Source organism: Rissa tridactyla, chromosome Z, assembly GCF_028500815.1.
Source record: "Rissa tridactyla isolate bRisTri1 chromosome Z, bRisTri1.patW.cur.20221130, whole genome shotgun sequence".
NCBI lineage: Eukaryota > Metazoa > Chordata > Aves > Charadriiformes > Laridae > Rissa > Rissa tridactyla.
The window spans coordinates 20,231,430-20,248,764 of record NC_071497.1 but is presented as its reverse complement, the minus strand read 5'-3'; positions in this window follow the sequence as shown (position 1 = coordinate 20,248,764).

Sequence of the window (17,335 nt, the reverse complement as noted above, 5' to 3'; positions counted from 1 at the left end):
AAGAACATCATTGAGAGTTACTATTATTTAGAAGATCTATACTTTGGGTATTCGCATCAGTGTTCCAATATAAGTGTAGTGTGATGTTGTTTAAGCAGAATGTACCAATGCCATGCGCTTCCCTTGACAGAAATAAAATACAGTTAGATTTTGCACACAGGACAGTTTGGTTATTGAAATATAAGAGTTTTGCCATCTGGAAAAGTGGTAGGAGATGAATGTAAGAAGATGAATCTGTCAAAAGGAGCATATTTTCTTCGAATGAAAAAATGAAAAGCAGCCAGCAACTCTGAAAAATTAAGTCTGTAGGTTGGAATTGACCCACAAGAATTACAATTTATGGGATCTACATCTGTAAATGCTGAGCCATATTTCAAGGAAAAAAACATCAGCCATACAAGATCAAGGTGTTTAAACCCTTGTACCATTGTCAGTAAAACTGCATTAATAAAAAGCTCAAATGTTTCTGGCATTCCACCTTCTTAACAATAAAGTAACAAACGTTAGATATTAGTAGCTAGGCATTGCTCAAAGGTTAGCCTGTTTTCAATTAGAAAACATACACATAAACATACATAAAAGATGCTGTTTTGTTTAGAAACAGTGTTTAGAAAAATTGTTCTTTATCATTATATTTATCTTCTATAAAAAATAGGCATATAAAAACAGGTGTAGAGTTGGTTACATCTGATTTAGTATGTCATGGGAAACAAAACAAGATTAAATAGCTTTTTCTTCTGAAACTACAGAAAAGTAGAACCTCCACTGCAAAAAGCAGGAATGTCTTCCCCCAGTCCCCAACATTTGGATAATGCTTTTTCCAGATTTAATTTTTTCACTTTTTGAGGAAAAAACTTGTCTTTTTTTTATTTTAAGAGAGGAGGAATTGTTTCCATGTTGTGCAAACACAGTTTTGATAGAAAGTAGCTGTACTTTTAGACTTCTCATCTTCTTCCCCACTGTCCCAGATGTAAAAAAATAGTACTATCAGTTTTTTATATATGTTAATCATCTTCCATAATAGGGCAAAGGAAAGAGAAACAAACCAAACCTGAAACCTGAAATTGCGAAAAAATATATAAAATGCTGCTTATTGAAACGTAATCTGTGAGAATGCAGCCTAAGGCAATGAAAAAAAGCAGAGTGAATAACAAAATATTTCTTTCATCTTCTTAGAAACGTGAATGTCACTGTTCAAGAAAATGGCTTTCAGCATCAATGTTGGCAAAGCTACCTACTAGTTTGCTATGAAAAGAACACATTAACTTCATTTTCATTAGTGTCTTATCAAAGGGAAGATCATAGATCTTGCTTTCCTTTTGTGATTTATCTCAGTTTCAGTAATAACACAAAGTGAAGCAAAGGGACACTTTTAAATTGCAGATCATGAAACAAGAGACTGAAGCAAGATGTCAGGCAGCTGTCAACTCAAAATCCTTAAAGTTATTTAAAGGAAACAACACAATAGTTAATTAACACTGACCAGGAAATTGCATAAATCAAGAAACAAAGAGAAACACAAGAAACAGAGTTCATAACCCTGAAACACAAATTTGCATCCCACAGACACTTTATGAATAATATATAACTTAAAAATAAGTGTCATGTTAGAATAATAGCAAAACCTACTTCCCACCCGCCCCCACTCCCCCCCCCTTTTTTTTTTTAACATTACCTCTGCTTTTCCTGGAATAAAGTTAACACAGGGATAATAGATTTTTTTATCACAGCTGTGAAGACCTTAACACAGGATAGCTAAGGAAACCTTGATTTCTAGGAACATATTTTTGAAGCTTAATCTTCAACTTCTTAAGCTGAAAAGTTTTAGAAAAGGAATTTTTCAGGAAAAGCTCAAAAAGAAAACACAACCCTCCCTTCCTTTAGACACCATTCAAGTCAGCTCAGTCCCTGCCTGGTTGCTCTGTACTGGTAGATGGTGACTTTTTGGTAGCCTATTAAAACCAGCAATCGCAAAAATGCTGGAATGGAAGGGGTCTCCATGGAAACAGTAGTTAAAATCAAGTAGTAAAATATGCTAGTACAGACCTGCATCTCTCCATGGCTCCTAGTATAAATAAATAAATAAATAAATAAATAAGCAAAATGGTATAAAATAAAATATAACAGTATTTTGTGACCACATAAGTCTCCAGCACAATCTGTACTACATTAAATGTCACGTTGAGATGATAATTTTGGACAAAGTAACACCCCCGAGGTGTTCTCCCCTTCTCTTAAGTAAATAATTGGTACTACCACACCATAGTCTGGGGACAGAATGGGAAAGAATATGGAAAAAAAAGTCTTTCTCAAAATCAAGCAAATAATATATTGCAAGTCATTGATGAAGTCTCCTTTCTGTGCCATGCCATGTGAATACTGAGGTACAGGTACAACAAATAAGCAAAAAAACCCACCAAAAGCACTGAAAGGAAAAATTCACATTTAAATATATTTTATTAAAACAAAATAAAAATGGATTAGCACTTCTAAAGCACCATGACACCCAGCAAGAAATCCACGCTATCAAAGGCAACTTAATTGAAATATAGACATTCTGCATTACAACTGATGCTTCGCATTAAAATCAGAAAGCTAAGGGCTTGACAAACTGAAAAACACCACCAGCCCTAAAGCTTTCATGGCCAATCAAGCCAATCAAGGAAAGTAATCGCATAAATTACCCCCCCCCTTTTATTTGTGTATACAGTTTTTTAGTTCACATACTCATTTTCTAATTATTTCATAAGCAATTGTTTTATCTTCTTAATAGAAAGTCAGTGAACTACTGATATTCTGTCTAGACGGGGAACAGAGACACAGTGGTATCAAGCGCCCAGGAATATATAAAATGTTATAGTTAAACCCATGGTTTAGCCAGATTCTTTCAAGATACAGTCCAGTATCTAAATCCATGCTTTTCCAAAATACCAACCATAACCTCAGGAAGCTCAGCAATATATTGGCTTCTCTGAACATTGATGCAACAACCACGTATTAGCAAATAACTCTATTCCTGCAGTTGTTTACCGGCAGTCTTGAAAGCTACTTGGAATGACAGATTTCTCCTTGTAGTACCAGAGTACTATAATCAGCTAAATTCAACCCACAGACATTTCTAGAACAATCCTTCTCAAAACCATAATGCAAGGTAAGAGTGGTTTAGATGCAGTTTCCTCTACCTTTGTTATTTCCCGAATTTCTTTTTTTTTCCTAAGCTACAAAATGTGGCATGCTAAGGTCTCTAAGGCACCACACACGTTTTGAAAGACAGCAGCTACCTAGAGAGGAGTATCTCCGAGTTCTGTTCAAGAACAAGATAACTCAGATACACTTCTCAGATGAAAAAAAATCACAGCACTTAATAAACAGCCAGATTTCCCTGAATATAAAAGGCCATAATTTAATTTTCAGAATAAATTAATTTCTGACAACATGCTGTATACTAGTTAAATCAGGTTGTGCCACTTATTCTACTTACATATCCACAATTTTCCTTTCCTTTGGTGTTTTTTTTTTTATTCCATAAAAATTAAAATATAAACTTCCTGTAGCACAGCATTTCATTCACAGTAATGCTTGCTATTCTGTCAGTAACGTACCATCCAGCCTGCAGATTTACAAATAAATCCTATAAAGAGATTAAATTTCCAGTTTTATAACTTCAACACTCCTGCATTTTCACACAATTCGTAATTGTATGAGTTCCTGTGCACACATTAAAATGCAGAGGAAAAAAAAATCAAATAAATAGGGATTATAATAGTAATGTTATTTCTTCCTCATGACACAGATAAACAAATACATTTTAGTCCTCAACAATGACACATAACATCAACAGAAGGAACATCTAACTGGTGGCCAACAATATGAAATTTCATGTCTATGTGTGGACATCAGTTAAATCCAGTTCTTACCTATCTTTCAAATGGCATCCCCAAATACACATATTCTTCATGTGAAAGACAATGTAAATACAAAGGTAAAGGAATTTTTGTGGGAACATAATCTGTGTAAGAAATCATCACCAAAAATGAGACTTGAATTATACACACCTCATTCTACATATATGAGCTAGAATTAACTCAGTAAGCCTTTTAAACACGTCCAAGACTTTTAAATGGATCCAACACCAACTGAAAATAATTTTCAACATCTAGGACTCTGAAAGAGCCTTTGCATAGAAAGATGTTAAATTAGGATCTATTATTGTCATGTTCAAAGTCACCTGGCCAAAACAATATACTTAACTTTCATACAAGTAGTTGTATTCTCTGGAAGTCTTCCTTGACAGGTCTCATTTTAGAATTTTCTGTTCCTTGGTGTCACTTTTTTTTATTCCTGTGTTTTGAAAGAAGACTAACAAATACTTTCTGTACTTCTTGGTAAAGTTTTAACATTGCAGCTGCATATAGTAAGTTTCCTAATGATTAATCTATAGCAAACATTAGCAAACTACTACTTTAGGAATTCAAAAATAAATCAAAACCAACTACAATTGCCAGTTCATTGAAAAAAGCATCTTAACCTCTAATTTTAGGTTGTTTTTTTCTGACAGCGAGTATGAACTAATATGAGTTATGTAAGTATTTAATATGAACAGTAAACAGCATGAAATAAGTGGTGACACAAAAACAATGATGACATATTAAATGCAAAGCAATAAATTTATATAGTCAGTGCCTACTGACTATATCAACTATGTCTTCATAAGATGTACCCGTCCACTTAATCTTCAAGATATGGGGGGAAGGGAAATTGTGTGTTTAGTACCACCATGCAAAGGTTCACAGAAAGTCTGTATTTATGCCAGGGCTGAAAGTTTTACTCATGGCGCAAGTCTTTTGCATTCCTAGTTCCAAATCACTCTCCTTGGATGATCAGTAACTTAGAACTCCTGGGAGGTGGGTCTCAGTACGATCTCTAAATTACAGCTTCAACACACTAAGTAATTATGTTTGGTTTTGACTTTTTAAACATAATTTGACTTTTGCAAAAAACTTAAAAGATGTTATAAATGAAAAATACGGAAAACTTACATTCTTTTCTGAAATGCAATAATTTCTCCCTTTTTTATATCCCTTATGAAGCAGAAATTCTAACTTTTGATTAGCTGTATTTTCACACTCATACTAGTAAACAATATAAACTGCCAACATGGTAATTTGCTGTTCAGAAATAATATTACTAACCAGTAGAAAATTCCAAAAATTCCAATGAATGCTTATAATTACAAGTACTCTCTGTGATATATGCAGCCCCCACCGACTCATAATTTTTTTTAATGGAAAAATACCACTAACTACTATAGTTAGAATGAATGTAAACATTATTTTTCCTACAGTTTCCACCCTTTACTGCTGTTTTGGGTTACTAGTCTACTGTATTGCCTACAGTGTGTTATATATTCACTTCCAATGTATTTTCAGGGGCCAAGCAGTTGGGCCAAGCAGCCAAGCAACAAACAAGCAGTGTCAGAGCATTGGGTGACATGTTGCCAGCAAACCATGTGTCAGGAACAATAAGCTTAAACATTTGAAGGCAGTCCACATCTTCCTAAAGTCTCTCAAGAACCACTACTGGCGACCTATACCAGAAGAATTAACATCTATGTTAAAACAAAACAGAATTTTTTGTTACCTTATATTGTCTTGTATATGCTGAATACTAAGCCAATAATTTCTCATGTCCGTTGCTCATGTCCCTTACATTTTGAGAGCCAAAGCCAATAAAAGTGCCATATGGCCCACATACCAAATTTATAAAAATATTTTGGCAATTCCTCCTGAAGAAAAAGTATTGTGGATGGAATTTGTTTTAGTTCTGGAGTTATTAAGTTCTAAACCAAAGTTACAAGCGTTGTTTTCTACACTTTGTTTTAATCGTGATCAGTCTCCAATACTCTCAAAAACCTGTTTTGGCTCTTTCCTCTACTGGTTCTTGTAAGGTTTAACAGAGAGTCCATGCTGCAATTTCACCCCCTGTGAGGAATGTTTACGTTCCTGTTTCCCTTTCTTTGAGGGGGTTGTCTCAGCCTGCTGAGTGGATGCAGACAGCCTGACATCTCGGAAGCCAGGTAGAGACTGAGCTTCCACTGTGTCCTCACTGTATTGGTACCAAAACCTCAGCACATGTCTCTTCACAGTGACTGTGGTGCAGTGGCATTTCCTGATTTCAGCAGCTACCGAGGGTGGTAACTACTTAATTTTTTAAAGAAATTTTCAAAAGTATAACAGAAAAACACAAAGCAGACTCATAAAGGACCCTTTAATTTGGCTACTCATAAACATTACAGTGAATTGTATAGCATTTTGTTTAGTGCCATTATTGGTATCACCATTCCTATATTCTAAGTGTTTTCTAATTTATCTTAATTCTTCAGGACTTACTGTAACTGCCAACATCTTGTCAGCTCCTGTTGCACATCCCACTTGCAAAGCACAGTACGCTGTTCTGGTAAAAGTAAAGGATTAATTTTCCTAGGATTAGCAAACATTTTTCTATAGTCAAATAAAACTATTACTCACAATCATTAACACAGATAAAACAGGTACAGCCTCACATATAAAACCAAATCATGACTGTGAAAGTATATTTTTGCTTTACTTTCATTACTAGCATGATGTTTTTGCCTGAGATCCAGTGCATAGATATTACTGATACAGAACTGTTGACATTGGCACATAATTAAGCAAGAACCAATACAGTTGATCTAAAGTAAGATTTTTATGACTACCTTACACACAGAAGTGTTACAGTCAGAAAATTACTTTCACAAACTTGTTGTATGACCAACTGTCTAATCTCTTTTTCTTTTTGTTTTTTTCCTTATTGAGGAAATACTGGCAGTCCCTTCAACTTACAGTCTGTTAGGAAACGATACATATGTCCATAAATAGATTAAAATAACATGCTGAGACCTTATTAATTGTATTCAGTTCTTTGCTGCAATGTCAATGGGTAATGACAGAGCTATAAAAATGTCTAATAATTGAAGGGGAAATTCAAATTGTAACTGCTCAGCAGCGGTAATTTGTGACCAAGGAATGATCTGGCACAGTGGGCAAGAAGGCCCAACTATAAGAAGGAGTTAAACTGGCTGGAAGCAGGAATGCCAGAGACAGAAAAGCTCCCTGTAAGGGTGTGCAGTTTACCTTGGTGATAAGGGACAACCTTGGCATTGTCTTTGGGCCATCCTGGAATGGGAGCGCTCAGGGGCCCAAGCTCAGGGGCCACCTTTGTGCAGCAGAGGTGGCCTTGGGCATGGACCCAGGGCTGGGCTGAGGTGCCCCATGCCACCACTCTCAGGATTGGTGCTGCTGCACGTGTATATAAGGAATCTGCTTGTGGTGCATCTCTGCAGACTCCATGTAGAACTGCATATAGCAGTAGGACTCTGCCTAATGCATTGTTCATTAAATTTTTCTTGTATATTTAAGCACAAACCTTGTGTTTCATTTGCTTCAAGGGATACCATAAAAATTCCCTAACATAATACAAAATAGAGTTCAACTAAATATCATGAACCTACTTTTTAGCTGAATAGAAGACTAATTCAATTTAGGTAAGGATTTGCAGATTTTGAAGACAGAAATTTTTGATTTCCAAATTCTGAAGGAAATGGAAAAAATGGAGGTGGAAACAAGTTGTTTGCAGTCATTTTCTCCAACTTCTTGTGACACTTTAATACACATCGAAGAATCAAAATATTTAAGAATATAGAAAAAAAAGGGGTAGGGAGGACTTTCCCTAGCATTTCTCTGCAATGTAACTTTGCTGAAGCTGACACCATTCATGAAGTGTTTTGATTACAGAAACATCTCCTGATGGAAAACCATCCACTGAAGTTTATTCACCAGGGTAAGCTGAAAAGTTATGAAAATGTTAATCCTGTTAGCTGCGCATAACGGTTAATCAGAAAACTCAATACTTCTATGAAAATCAGACTGTCTTGGAGACATGTATCTCATGATTTTGGCAGCTAATTTTAGGATTCCCTATTGGCAACGTTTATTTCTATAACATCCTCAAAGAATATTAAGTCATAATTGATGTGTTCTGCAGTTTCATCAGAAATCACTACTTTAAGAAATCATACACTGCAACATCAACATTATGATAGTGCGGTGTTGCCATTTCAGTTGAGAAATGCTGTTTGAATCAAAGTCTACAGTCTTCGAATTAACAGGATAATGAAAAAAAATGGTTTAAGGAAGTGGTGTGCTTATTTAGTGACATAGTAATTGAGATTTTTAAGAACATGAGAGGGTAAAATGTACCTTATGAATACAAGGAAGAGAATGCAGCACTAGAGCAGGTTTTTTAAAAAGGCTGTGGAACTTTTATCTTTGGAGATTTTTCTAGATTCAGCTAGAAAAAAACATAAATTATCTACCTACTCAAACATTGGCAATAATCTTGTTTCAAGTTGGAGGTAGGACAAGGTGACCTCCAGATATCCCTTCCAAGAGCACTTTTATGGTTCTATGGAAAAAGCATCAGGGTTTTACCGAGAAGTATTTATTGGTTGCAAGCCTTAATAGATGATAATGCATTGGGGAACCATAGAGATGACATAAAAAATATGCTAATATTGAAATACATTGCAAATGGAACATATTAGGCTGATTTATTTTAAAACTCAGTAATTGCAGGCCATTTGTCATGTGAGCAAGCAAGTGGAGAATAAGCTTAATGCATTTCAAATGCAGCAGAATTTCTAAAGCTCATCACAGTTTATTCATAAATATTGCTTCCAGTTAAACAGTAGAGGCTCAAGGATTATTACAATATAGTCTCATGTATGAATAATTAGTTGCATTCACTCATGTCCTCCAACAACTCAAATAGTTTTCTGGATGCAAAAATAGTGTGTGCTCTCTACATACAGATATGCTCTGCAAATGCATGTTCATATTAAAAAATGAATTAATGTTCAACAAGATACTGCTGAAAGTCCTCTAAAACGAATAATTTCAATGACTTTGTCAAATTCAAAAAGTAAAAATCTGGCATCCTGGAAGTCAATGGCAAAATTTTCCATCAATAGTTCAGCAAGGCCAGACTGACCTTCAATAATAATCCATTGCTAAGGGGATCAAATAACATACTGGGCTCCTATAGACTTCCAGTAAATACATTTCCAGCACAGGCATCTAAAGGAACTTCCTCAAATCATTTTACTTAATGCTTAAAATCTCGTACTGTTTTTTTTGCTGTGATTCATAGGAGCTCACATGGTTCCACATTTTGGATTTCTGCTGAAAATAATGTTGTTAACATGGATGTTTTAGTAATTGCTGAACCACGCTTACACAGCATCAAGACCTTTTCTGCTTCTCACGCTGCCCCGCCATCAAATAATCTGGGAGTGCACAAGAACTTGGGAGGGATGCAGCTGGGACAGTTAACCCCAAATGAATATTCCCAAAGGAATATCCCATACCATGCAACACCATGTTCAACAATAGGAGCTGGGGGAAGAAGGAGGAAGCGGGGGGTGTTTGGTGTTACGGTGTTTGTCTTCCCAAGTAACAGTTACACATGATGGAGCCCTGCTTTCCTGAAAATGGCTAAACATCTGCCTGTGGATGGGAAGTAGTGAATGAATTCATTATTTTGCTTTGTTTGTATGCACAACTTTTTCTTTCCCTATATAACTGTCTTTATCTCAACCCACGTGTTTTCTCGCTTTTACCCTTTGCATTGGCCCCCCTCATCCTGCTGGGGATAGTGTGTGAGCAGTTGTGTGGGGCTCAGTTGCTGGCTGGGGTTAGACCCCAAGAAGTCTGATCTGGAAAGATGTTTTGGAAGAACCGGCATCAGGACCTGAACATCCTGTAAAGATGAGAAGAAATCAGATGGGGAAAAGCAGCTCATTCTGCTTTTCTGAACTTGTCATCTCTGCCCAAATTTATGCTAATGTAGCAATGGCTGATGTTCAGAGGATATAATTTCTGAAATGCTGCAATATTTTAAGCGTATTTATTTCTAATTTAAGGACAGCCTTCAAGCTTCTTGGCTCTATTGGGCATACCAAATTGTAGTAAGTTTAAAATTAGGACAAATGAAAATTTTCAAAGTGTATGTGTTCATATTTGGTTTGTTTTTTCTCTCCTGTTTACTCATCTTTTAAACTCTGAAGCAGACCTGCATGAAAGAATAACAAACAGTTATGGATAACGTAACTCTGACCAGTGAGGACTACCATGGCCCCTTAGAAGAGAGTGGAGGTAGGATGAAGACACAGACATGCTATAGAGTCACTTTAATTCTCGGCTCCTGTCTCTCATGCAAACACATCTGCTTGTCAAATTCTGAATCTTCATATTGATAATATCGAAAGTGTAAGAATCTATATAAACTTACATAAAATCTACTGCACTAGGAAAAATGGCAAAAGCTCAAAAAGGAGACTACTTCACGAAAGAAAAGACCCAGTAGAGTAGCCAAAAGATACAAAGTGTATCTTCAGTCTTTGTCTAATTTCATGCAAAGACAGACATGCATTCAGCCAAAGGATCGCCTCAGGTTAGTAGACCCTACATTTGTTATTTTAACTCCTGCGTTATCATGTTATTAGAAGTTAACACTTGAAACAAAAAGTTCCATCAACATACTATGATGTCATTACAAAAGAAAAAACTGATTTGAGTCTTACTATGACTTTGAATATAATATTTGATGTTTCAATTTTAAGTTACTTATCCTGGAAAACATATAGCTGTAAAATACCATTATCAGTTTTGTTGACAAACAGAATGCCAGATATTAAGGTAAGGACAAAAATCAGTTTTGATTGTCTCTGCCAGCTAGTGCATGTGTGTGTCGTGTTAGTCTTTAATTATATGCTGTTTCTGCTGAAAGACTTCTGCCTTACTTTAGGAAACCTCCTAATTGCCTTAAGCTGGCATATTTTAAAAAACACACCATTTCTTCAGACCTTCAAATTATTTGGTAATTCACAAATATGATTTTTTGGGCCATTTTGTAGAATTCTGTAACTGTAGAGAATTGTACAGAATTGTAGAATTCTGTAACATTCATCCACAGATATTTTAAATAAAACTGGGAGAACAATCCCTTTTAGACTACGACAGCAAATAGTCATACAGACGATAGCCCTGTGGGTGCTGATGACTGTAGCAGCTTCAGGTCTGCACCAGTTTCTAGGACTCGAGTTTCTCTCCAGTATAATAGAAGGTTCAGCTGCTTATCAATAATAGCCACTCCCTTGGCCTCATACTACAATTCTTTTCACATTTGTATTTTCCTAAAACAGTAGTGGTCTTAATTATAGGGTAATAATACCCTCTTTAAAGCAGTTACCAAACTGTACCTAAATAGCAGTTCTAGAAGTTCTCCGCAAAGAACTCTACTAAGCAGAATGAACTTGACATCCACAATTATTCTGAAAACACCTTTCCCCACCCCCACCCCCCACCTCTCTAAATTTTAAGATAGAAAAACTGCTTCAGTAAAGAAAAATAATCTGCTATCTTCAGCTCCTCTGTCAACATGTCTTTAGGGTAATTGCACAAGGCTTGTGAAAATTACCATAATTATGCCAATTTTTAAAAATAAAAGGTCCTTCTTTTCTTTCTTTTCATTGTTTCATGAGCTGCGTCTGTCCAAATTCAGTGTTTGCAAGCTAGATAATATGTTGTCAGATTAAACGAATAGTACTTTTATTATAATAGCTACTTTCTTTTTTATTTCAATTAATTTAGATCTTATTTAAATAAATAAAAAAAACCCCACATCTATTCTTTGTACCATATGAGTGAAAGGAGATATCATTTAAGTTTATACAGGGGCCTTTCACGTATTTTTCTGAAATTCATAAACTCACAGGAGTTGCTTTAGAAATTATTGTCAACAGAAGAAAGTCATAAAGTTCTATAGGGTACTTTCAGATTTTTACTGTAAGATCTCTATAGTTCTTACATTAGCAAAGGATTAGAGAAAAGGTTCACTGAAGCAGGTCCCTTTACTTTGTTTGCATACGATTCTCTGTCTGAAAGTGACGGGGGAATAAGAGAAATTTCATGAGATAATGTGAAAGGTATTAAAATCAAACAATGCAGCACATTTTGCTTGGTTCAGATACATTACTGGATGTCATTAGTAATACTTGGGTAATCCTCTCTTCCTATACATGCCTGAAGCTGAACCAAAGAATTAAATTCTTAATTATTGAAACTGAACCTTTGAGGAGAACATTCTATGCTTTATGTCAAATTTTAATAGTCATAACATTGTTTGTCTGAACTTACTTACTGTGTTGCTATGAAAGAGGGTCTCCTGTGACCCGGGAGTGAGATAACATTGAAGAAAAGTGCGTGATTCGGCAAAATCTTCGGTTTTGTGATCATTTCACTATGTCTGGGAAATATGAACAGAGATTCTGCTTGAATTTCATTTTCTGCAGCTAGGAGTTTTACTCTCAAATAATCATTGATTTTATGAAAATGGAAGGATTATTTTAGTTAAAAAATGTTTCAAATTAAGAAATTCTCAAAATTCTTTTTGTAAACTTGGAAGAGCATCTTGCGGTAAAACTGATCTTTGTATTGACAAAGTCCTATAACACATGAACGAATCCTTTAAACAAATTAGACTTAACATAGTTCTAACCCGTCTTTTGACTTTTTTGTCACATATCAATTGCACGGACAAGACTCTGCCATGCAGAAAAACATTTATGAACTCATTCAGGTAATTAAGTTCCACCTTTTAAGTCTACATTACATTGTGGGTGCAACATCAGAGGGTATGTTTAAAAATGGGCATTTCAAAACACTGAAAACATTTAAAGTTAATTAAAGATTTAGTTTCTAAAAAAAAGCCCCTGTGAAGGAAATATTGTCTATACTTATACACGAAATACCTTAAGAGATAGTTGTCGCTGATCATTTGTGAGAACAGGGGAATCTTTACAGCTGAAATAACTACAGTGAAGTTGCCAAATTCTACAGTGGGATCTAATATAACTTACATCCAACCTAAAAAATGCAGGTCCATCAGTGTTTGTACTGATGGACAATACAACATCTCCCTTTGAATGTATCACAAAACACTCGAACATATATTTGAGAAATCATGGAAAAAGTTCTGAGTAGTTGCCACAAAATTAAAACGTAACCACATGTAAATCAACAGCAACAACAGTTTTTATTAAAAAAGGAAAAGCCAGTGTTTAAACTTTATGTATTTTTCACAAACAATCTGTCTTAATCTGCTTAAAATACTTCAAAGCTGTAGAAGAAAGCACAAGCCATTAAGGAAGATGTAAGATCAGCTGGTATCATGCAAATACAATCATGCAAAAATGTTAGAAATCATAATAAAGCCAGTTCCCAGCTGCTGAGCTTAAATAAAGTTGCTACCCAGGAAGAACAGGGAGCATAAGGAGTGTGAAACCCAGGAGGACATTTCTAAATGTTGTTCGGTCAAAAAGCATCATCACTAGAAAAGTTAAAATTTTGGTTGTCATCGAGCAAAATTACTCAGTTGTTTTTGTTTGCGTTTGAACAAAAATGTTTAGTCAAGAAATTGCAAGTGAGGTGGCTGTTGTAGATGTTCTGAAGTAACAGAAATAGCCAGAGGTCACAAGAAGTTGTTCCTTTTACTGAGCTGTGAAATTGCTTGAAATCTAGTCTGTGAGTCATCAGGGAGAAGTTAGGTTTATTGGTCTTTCACTTTAGCTGAAATTTGCAAGTATAATTTAAAAAGATAGATTAGGAATATTAGACTGCTTGCAGGGTTACAAGCTGCTGCACGTTAACACATAAGATAACGGTACAAGCTTGTCTCATTCCCAGGCTCTTTCCTCCTTCAGTTGTCATGCCTATTTCTGAGATAAAAAGTGTCTCAGACTGTTGGTTTATTAAGGTCATCTTCTACCCATGGCAATGGCAGTTACACTTTCAACCTGAACACCTATCTGAGCATCTGATCCTGAATGTGAAAGACATAAAAAGTGAAGACTTGGAAGAGAGGTGGAAGGACGAGATTCAGGATCTTGCATCTGAGGTCCTAATAAATGTTAAATGATATAGCTGGGCTCTTTCACCGCAATAATTAGCCAAAAATATCAATAAGTTCATGTATGCTTTACTCTTTTATAATTCTGTAATTAGGAGAAACCAAATGAGATTTCTCAAATTAACGTGCTTTTTATCAATGTGCATTACACAATGGTATTAACCACTGCACATAGATTTGTGTCTTCTACTTTTTAAACCAAACTAATCAAATGCTGTTCTACATAATTTTGAAAGTCAGTGAAACATAAGCTGCTAAGTCACACTGATGCTATTAAATGCTTATTTGCATGTACATAACAATTAATTACACTTTTAACTATACACTCATGTATTTCTGTGAAAAACCAACATTTTGATTATCTCGTCCATGTTTGCAGTCATAGATTTCTTAATTATTTTTTTTTTTAAATATCAAATGAACTGACTTTTTTTGTCTGTTGGGCTGTATATAGAAAAAACTTTCAATGTTTTTTTCATCCAGCAGAATATCAACAATAACAGCATGCAAAATGAATGTGTGAACTCTCCAAACAATCAATTTCAAAAGACATTTTTTCCTGCTGTAATGCCACAGCATGAAACCAGAATACAGTTTGTTTTCTCATCTGTCACTTTCCTACAAGATGAAGAATCCTTGTTTTTTTACATAAAAGTACATAAATTCAGGAAAATCATATTTAACTGAAAACTCATTATACAATTCATGTTACTTACACTATTCTTGTCCTACAAATTCCCTCTGAAAACTCACTTCTACTAACTTGCAAGAAACGACTAACAGTAGTGAAACAGTAAGAGAGACAAAAATTAAATGGCATTTAAAAAAAAAACTCAACACCATCTAGATTATTAATTTTTAAAAATATAAATAGTGCTATCTTGAGGGGATTTTTGGTCATTTGGTTGTTTGTTGTCCCCTTACAGTTGCATTAGAAAAGAGCATATTCCTGATGAGATACTTCTGTGAGCCTCATAGAAGCTAGCTTGTTAGGGTACGGTAGAACAGTTGCTTAATGTATCTATATATTCTCTTATTACTTAATCTTTCTCCCCTATCCTTTCATTCTTTATACTCATGTCACATTTGATTTCATCTCATACTTCCAGGCTGGGGACTACACCTTGCCTCATCTCATGTGGTTCCCAAGCTACCCACTCTCTTACTGAAGAAGACTGAAAAATTACCAAGACCAAAAAGAGAAACACTTGACATGGATAATAATCTTCATAGCTAAAACCCAAATTACTCCATAAGCAGAGAATCAAAGTCTGTCCATATACAGAATTGTGTCTCCCAGATTTTCCCAACATATTAATTGCTTCTCCCTTTTCTCAGAACAACTCTTTACCAGCCTTTTGCACTCCTTCTTGTGCCCTGACTCTCATCTGTCTCCTTTTGGGATGAGTAAGTGGTAGTGCGTCCTGTGACTGGTTTGAATTAATGAGTTTGTTGGCCAACTAGCACAAAAGTCAAGTGATGACAACAGACTCAAGCTTGAGGGGAGCATTACTTTGAGTGTCTCTTGAACCCTCTTGCTTGAACCCATAAGCTAGGAAAAAATTAATAGCGTACCTTCAGTAACAATTGTTGATTTATTTATCAGGAAGGTGAAAGAGTATAATTGGATAAACCTTGCTCCTTTAGGAGGACAGGCTAAGAAGAATCCTCCTCTGAGGAGGAATTTTTTGTTTTGTCAGCCAACAGTAAATTCGTAACATCAGATTTAATTTTTTTCATTTCCATTTTGACTCATTTTAACATGAAAGTGAGTTGCAGAAAGGAACTGAAGAGGGAATTGAAGTCCCTCAAGATACCCAACCAAGTATTAAACTAAATGTCTTTCTCAACTATGCAAATTAGTCTGCAAAATCTTTGTATTGCATTTCTTAGCATTGAAGGTAATTTTGGCTGCAGCAGTGACAAGATACAGCAATGCTTTAAATACTCATGTCATCAGACAAGAGCATTTCTTTTGCAGTATTAACCTATGAAAGAACCTGTTTAAAGCTGGGTCAAGTATCCTGAGTGCTTTAGTCACAGCAGTGGTGTAATTTGGCTTGACACAATTCCTTTTTTACCCTTTTAATGTGTTACTCCTTAAATTCTCACTTTAGACTAACTAAAAGTAAAGTAAATAATTGGTCAATGACATATTCAAGGTATTAATATGACTATTAAAATCTTTATGGCTTAGTATCCACATTAAAACTGAAGTAATCATGAAAACAACCAGCCATGTTTAGTAGAGTTATAAGTACAATATGATGGTACATAAGAGATTTTAGAAGCCAGCCTAGATTTCTTGCCAGACCACCTGATTAAATAAGTAGATATAGACTTTTCATTTTTACATTCTGCCTGTTTGAATTGTAAAACTATCATTAAAACAATGTTTCCAGCCATGAAAAACATGAAGCAACAACATCCTAGTGTTCGAAAATACATTCTTCAACACTACAAATATGGTTTAATGTTTCCTAAATGTTCTAAATCTACTTTAGATTATACTTGTTAATAATCTCTTGTTTTCCTATACTATTTACTTCAATTCTTACTAAGAACGTGACCACTCAGCAAGACTCATTTTTTCCCATTATTATATGTTTGAATCCCAAACAACTTTAGAAGTACGTGACAAAACAAAGTTAATATGTTTTGTCTTTATTCTCAATGAATAATTTCATTAATTGAATAAAAACCAAACGTAAATATTTGCAGAATTTTTCACTAGCTATAGTGCTTCCAAACAATAAAAACTCCTGTCTCCTATCTGGATAATTACACCTTTAACCATTCTCCTGCCAAAATAATTTGAGTGCATTTTAATAGTTATTTGTTAGACTGAAGGCACAAGTGAGGAAATACAAATTGCCATAAGCAAAAATAAGGGGTTTTGATTTTCATTCTCTCTTTCTTGTTAGCCTACACATGATGACAAAACAAACCAGACAGCTGACTATCTGTTATATTTACTCTCTTTTGCAAAGTATTTAGTGGTAATTTTTTGGTTTTAATTTAGTGGTAATTTTAGGGGGTTTGGGTTTTTTTTAAACTGTTTGCGCTTTTTGTTTTTCAATATCTGAATCAGTAATTAAAATTTCAGGTTAATTAAATTCAGCTAAATTCTCTGAGCCAAGAATGTTTTGTCTGCAACAAACTTTTTAGAACCCTTAGGACATCTTCCAATCTCAGTGAAAAGTCAGAGGCTCCCTTACTTACTAAGTAGAGACTGAAGGCCATATTTAGCTGTTTAGCCTGAATTAATGTGCTCATACCTCAGGATTTC